Source organism: Phocoena phocoena, chromosome 4, assembly GCF_963924675.1.
Source record: "Phocoena phocoena chromosome 4, mPhoPho1.1, whole genome shotgun sequence".
NCBI lineage: Eukaryota > Metazoa > Chordata > Mammalia > Artiodactyla > Phocoenidae > Phocoena > Phocoena phocoena.
The window spans coordinates 118,262,595-118,269,252 of record NC_089222.1 but is presented as its reverse complement, the minus strand read 5'-3'; the positions used below and the strand labels follow the sequence as shown (position 1 = coordinate 118,269,252).

Sequence of the window (6,658 nt, the reverse complement as noted above, 5' to 3'; positions counted from 1 at the left end):
CTTCTCTCTTCTCCATTACCTTAGACCAAGCCAGATTAGAAACACCATGCATGTGCTATAGCCTCTTCCTGCTTCTCTGGTGGATGAATTATTGGAGATTCGGGGCACCTGAAACCTTGTCTGGGTCTGGAAGGGCATTGAATGAAAGGCAGACACCCAGACATCCCTTAGCAACTCTGAATGCCATTAGACTGGTGTCCTTCCTCCAGCAAGGTGCCTTTGATCAAGGACTCATCATCATTTGTCTAGACAAGATCCTGATGTGTTTAATGAAGCTAGTCTTACAAGAACCTCAGGCCAAGCAAGAGCACCACCCCAGGACCAACCTTAAAAAATGTGTGCTCAAGAACCCAAATGGAGTTTCTGGGCCATGTTTTTTTCTGGGCAGTATGATGGTATGATACAGAACTACGTACTGGTGGAATGTCCCTGAAGATGATTAGAGATACGCAGTAATTTATAGGGTCCACTGCTGATTACCATTGACTTGTTCTCCACTTTTTCACATTTATGGTAGAAACAACTTCTCTGGGAAAGGAAAGAATTTGCCTGGTTCTTCACATCTGTAATTTTCTGACATTTAAAGTCTGGATTAACATTTACTGTGTTCCTGATCTACTCTACCCTATGTAAATAGACACCAAGACCTCTGACTTTGAAGGAAGTAGGAAATTCCCAGCATTGACGTCTTAAGGAAATGACACTGACCAAAGTCAATCACCTAACTCTGGAGAAAACCTTTCAATGATAAGACCTCCTTTGGTCACCTAGACTGCCACCTCTTGGAAGAGTTCAAAACAGACTTATAAACTCAGGTTTCAAGGGATCAGGTCAATGGTTTGGTGTATTTCACCACCCCATCAGATAAATTAGAAGCACCCAACAAAGAAAATATCATGTCTATTAAGGTGGACTATTCAGGACATTGGGATTACTCCAATTCCAGAAATTTTCTGTCCCTACAACTTCTAGCTATGCTGAATGAAATGACTCAGTAAAAACAACTGATAATTAGGGTTTTTAAATGAAACTGATCACTCAACATGGTTCAGAGATCATAGAATGCAACTATGACCATCAGACTCCTCTCAGATATTTGGCTATCACCCTTAGGCTTTCCTACTTGACCTGCTACGCTCAGCTCTTTAATCTTCCAGTACTTTTCATCCCCCAAATCCTGGCTTTAAGGTCTCTTGCTATTTTAGCACTCCATTGGAACTTCTTTAATGATTTTTCTTTTAACATCAAGCTCTTGCTAAATTCTTGGGATTTCAGCAGGGATATTTCTCTGCAACTTTTGGCTTCACAGGGCACCAACTTTCACTCCCACACTGTCATCATGGCCAAGTCAGCTCCCGTAAGCTCCTGTTTTCTTGTTAGAAGAGGATGATTATACATTGACTGCCTAAAGAGGCATTGCAATATAAAATATCTTAATTTTTAAACTTTTTGCTCTACCTATATCGCCCCCCCCTTCCTACTCAAGTACACAATGCTGTAAGCTAACCTCAATTCATTTTTTGGAAACTTCATTCAGATGTCCTATTACAGTCTTTTGTCTGTACATCCACAGGCATGTCCTCATGCTGTTGACCCTGAATTAAGCAAGCCATTGATACACACAAACATGCTCACAAAAAATATCACTCTGTCTTTTAGCCTTAATTCTTGCTTGCAACTCTATTGCCTTTGCTGTATCTTGATGATAGGATTCTTGGCCACCATTTTTCCTTGGGTTCAGTTAATTAAGTCACTACTTCCAATCTCTGCCATTTTCTCTCTACTAACCACCCAGCCATCTTTACACAGCACTGAATTCTGAAACAATCCTAGGAGCTAACACTGAAAAAGAAGTGTATGCTCTGAAGAACAGAACCAGGACAGGTAAGGCAAAGTTACAGTGAGAGAAATGGTATCTTAATAAAAGGAAAATCTAGCTATGTGGGGTATCTTGCAATGAGCTGGCTGCCACAGAAGTAATGAACTGAACACGAGTAAATATATTTAAGTCAAGGAGGAATGATTAACACAAAAAGACATTCTTTGGAAAGAGATAAATGAGAGAGCACCAAAGAGTCTTTCTACCTTTAATATTATATAAGAACAAGATATTAAATACAGTTAAATACTTAAGTGTAACTGGACATTAAACTCAGTTTTGTATGAAGCACCAAAGGCTGAGAGTAAACATACCCAAGTGAGGTGAGGGGGACAGACTCCCCTGAAAAGGACATGCTAAGTGTATGAAACTGATTCTGCCAGCATAGGGAATTGCCATAGCAGCCAGGAAAAGAGAATTGTTGAAGAGGAAGGGGTAATCAGAGTGTCCTGCTCCACCTTCTCAAGCCAAGTCTGAGCTTGGAGTGAATAGCTTGATTTGTATTCCTGGAACTGGAGGGAGGCATAGGAATAAGGAATGAGGCCAGATACAAACTTAAAAAATTTAAAGGCAACAGGAGTAACTAAAGCTGCCCACTGGGAGACAGAGAAAGGGGGGGTCCTGGGAAGGAGGTGGGACTTTCCCCAATAGGCTCAGTTTCCCCATGGGGCATATGGAGTTGGCCTTGAGCCATTCTGAAGGAATCTTAACCAAGAGGGCTGCTTAAAGAGCAACAAGACCCTAAAAAAGAGAATCTATGTGTGATGAAGTGCTATGGTTCCAGGGACTGAGAGAGGGAATGGGAAGCTGACAGTTGAATGAAGCATCCAATTATCCATTAATAGCCAAGGAATACACTCCGCCATAAGTGGAGGCCCTTTGTGTGTTTGAGGACATATGGAATAGATTGCCTGGACTGATAGAGAGTTTAGGGAACTATCATTGGAGCTTTATATTAGGACCACACTTTGAAGGGCCCTAACTGCCCACCTAAATCCTACAGTACAAACGAGTAAGTGGAATTCAGCATCGTTATTGGACTGAGTAAGGTCATGATGTTAAATAATTGGGAAATATATTCTTCCATGGGCCCACTCATTTCCCTATTATGGACCAGATTTTCCCCAAATCAAACTGAACCAATTTCTATTGAGGTCTACTCTTTCATATTCTTTCCTTTATCCTTATACTCAGCTTTCTCCCTTCTAAATTTTTTGTTTGTTCGTTCATATACAATGAAGTCATATTTAATATTGTCTTCACTGTTCCATGCTAGTGTTACTTTGCCTGCTAAAATCACACCTACTTTCTACTATTATTATCAATTTTATCAGACATTCCTTATTCCATCTCTCATTCACCAAACCCAAACTTTCTATCTGATGTTTTCCTCACTTTCTTAGACCTGTATCTCCTTATATCATCAAATCACTTTCCTTGAGACTTTGCAAACTCAACTCAAAACTGCAGATTCTGCAGAATCCTTTAGGGCATTCTCCTAAAGGAAAAATCCTAAATTAAAATGATTGAAAATTATATTCATCCCCCAAAATTTCACTGTGACCCACATCACTCCCACCTTCTATTTTATTCTTACGTAGCCTGGGGTCTTCTTTGAACCAGGGCTGTGTTTTTAAGGAGATGTAGAGTTTACCCAAGTAAATGTCTCACTATTTAAAATTGCTAATGATAACAGTACTTAATTAGATTAAATGCTTTTGGCAACTTTCTAGCTCTGAAAGTGTTTCCTAACAATAACTATTGATGATACTAATCGATAAGCATGAAAAGCATGAGTGACTTCTATATCTGTAAAACTATTTTTCAGTACCCATTACTATGGTCTCTTGAGACTACTTTGCATACTTTCATTTGTTTACTTGATGCTAAATGCTGGAACTGCTTTTGTGGGACACATATAAGGAAAGTGTCTCTGGTCTCTGAAGTCTTTCCTGCTTCATCAAAATTCATTAGAGAAGAAAAGTGACTATTCTGGCAAATATCCATAGTATTTCACTGCAGTGTTTGCATTTTATTAAACTAACTCATTTAAAATTAAAACTCATATTTTATACAGTACTATTTGTTTCCTTTATTTTACATAGTGGCACTACTCAAGTGTAGTTTTAAAATAAGCCTATAGAGAAGGGCTTTATTTTTGCTTTTTTTGTTGTAACTGTTGAGGATATATGTATGTATGTGTGTGTGTGTATTTTAAGAATTCCTTTAGGTTTATTCAACTTCTTTCATTTTCTTTTGTTTGTGTAACTTAAAAATCAATAATCATTTTCTTGCTTCATGTTAAATAGTTCAGATAAAATGCAAAAGCAAGAAATTACACCTGATACTTGAAAGTTGCTCTTCCTGACAGCGCTTCATCTTTCTTCATGACCATATTGGCTTTTCTCCCAGCCCATCCGTTGCTTGATGTAAGTGTTATAAATTGCTCTAAAGTTCCATAAAGCATAATAAACATAAATCAATATTTCTTGGTTAAAATCTTAGAAATGCTGATCCAGCCCAGATTAGTTATAGATGTCTTAAACCCATCCTGTCCCTTGGTTATTTTATTTTACCAGAAGCCACTTCTGGGCTCAAGAATGTCTCTCTTTTTGTTTTCCTCTCTGACCCTAGTCACACAGACACTTTCCGTGACACATCAGGACAGATTGTGGGGAAGTTATCATTCAGCAGCCTTAGAAAAGCCCCATTCTTTTTCCTTCTGGCCTCTGATCCTGGCAACTTTGGAAGAGTGACGTGACAGTCTCAGACAAATTTAGACCACAGGCCAGCAATATGTCAAGCTCGTCTGAGGCAAATTCCAGTTTGTCATGGGAAAAAAAAAATGTTCATTTTCTTCTGAGATTCCATGAATTAAGCCAAAGCCCACTTCTTTCCTTCTGGCTTGCAAATGTAGCATCTGATCTAAATGGAACACCTGCAGACTGCTTCATGATAAAACCGACCTGATTGAATTTCCACTCTCCTTGGAATTTTTTAATATGATTATATGCTGTACCCTTGGATATAAAAGCACATCCCGCTCCTGGAAATGACAGCTTGCCCCTACAGCCAACTGATGCTATTTATGTGGCATTGTTGTTATTTATTCTCATCTCAAAGGGAATGATTGAATGGCTTTGTGGTTTCTCCCAAGAAACTGTGGAGCTATATAGTATGAAATCTGCAAGCTCAGGTGATCATCTTTCTTGAGGAGATTTTCACAGGAAGCTCTTTGGAAATTGCAAGAAAATGTTGGTAGGACATTAGACAAAGTGGTTTTATTAGGCTTATTGACTGAAAGCTCACTTTTCATGCAAATTGTGACCCAGTGTGCTTAGAGGACAGACTGTCTTCTCCTCCAGACCTCATCCCCCTCCAGCCAAAAGCAATGCTCTTTCCACCCACTCCCAGGATACCTGAAAGCAGGTATGTGTATCATGGGAATGAGAGTAAGGAGAATTAGATGGACCTTCCACTTGCCCCAGTCTGAAAAACTGCTATTAGCCTTTCATTCCTTTGGATTCTGAAAACTGTTTGATCAATAGAAAAAGAAATATAAATGACCTCTAAATATATAAAAAGATGCCAAACTGGTCTCATAATAAGGGCAATATAAATTAAAAATATACTCAGATATAATTTTTTACTAATGAGATTAGCAATACCAAAATTTAACACATTTTTTTTGGTGACCCTTTGAACAAACAGGAATCCTCTTAGCATTGTTGGTGGGTGCTGTCCTGATGGAGGAGAATTAGGAAGAGCTATCAAACTTATAAGTGCAATTACCCTTTGGTTTTAGCAATCCCAATCTTGGGAACTGATCCTTCAGTAAAAATTGCACATATGAATGAAAAATATATACAGTTATACATTGAAAAACTCTAAATATCACGACTTCAAAACAACTCAAGTTCCATCAATAAGGGACTGGTTAAATTAACTATGAGATATTCACCCAATGGAATATTATACAGCAGTATAAGAGAATGGGGAAGCTCATTATATACTGATATGGAAGTATCTCTAGGTTGTATCTTTTTTTTTAACATCTTTATTAGAGTATAATTGCTTTACAATGGTGTGTCAATTTCTGCTTTATAACAAAAAAAAAATATGAACGCTTCACGAATTTGCATGTCATCCTTGCGCAGGGGCCATGCTAATCTTCTCTGTATCGTTCCAATTTTAGTATATGTGCTGCCCAAGTGTGCACTAGGTTGTATCTTTAAATGGATAAATGAAGACACAGAGCAGTTCATATATAGCAATATATGTTTATATGGAAAAAGGGAATAAGAATTCATCTTTATTCTTGCTTCGTATTTGCATAAAGATATACTGAAAGGATACTTAAGAAATTAATAACAGTGGTTACCTGTGGAAAGGAACAAGATGGATGGGGTCAGGGAAAGGAATAAGAATTATCAGTGTTTACTGCTTTTATTTTTGAACCATGTGTAACCTACTAAATTTTTTTAGAGACAGTATATTTATGTATTTAAGTATTTATTTTGTAAAGCATTTTTTATTGTGGTAAAATATATACAGCTTAAAATCTGCCACTTTCACTATTTTTAAGCATACAATTCAGTGGCATTAATTACATTCACAATATTGTACAACCCTCAGTATTGTCAACTTCCAGAACATTTTCATCACCCCAAACAGAAACTCTTAACAATTAAGCAGTAACTTTCCATTCTCCCTTCCCCCAGCCTCTAGTTACCTCAAGTCTTCTTTCCGTCTCTATGACTTTGCCTATTCTAGAAATTT

At 37.8% G+C, this 6,658-nt stretch overlaps 1 non-coding gene across 1 annotated transcript; it reads right to left on the bottom strand.

Annotated features, from left to right (window-relative positions):
• Window positions 1–5,991: 5,991 nt before the first annotated feature.
• LOC136123000 (U6 spliceosomal RNA) lies at window positions 5,992–6,098 on the bottom strand. The gene has a single exon (XR_010655882.1). It is a non-coding gene; the product is annotated as a U6 spliceosomal RNA (small nuclear RNA).
• Between the last annotated feature and the right edge of the window lie 560 nt (window positions 6,099–6,658).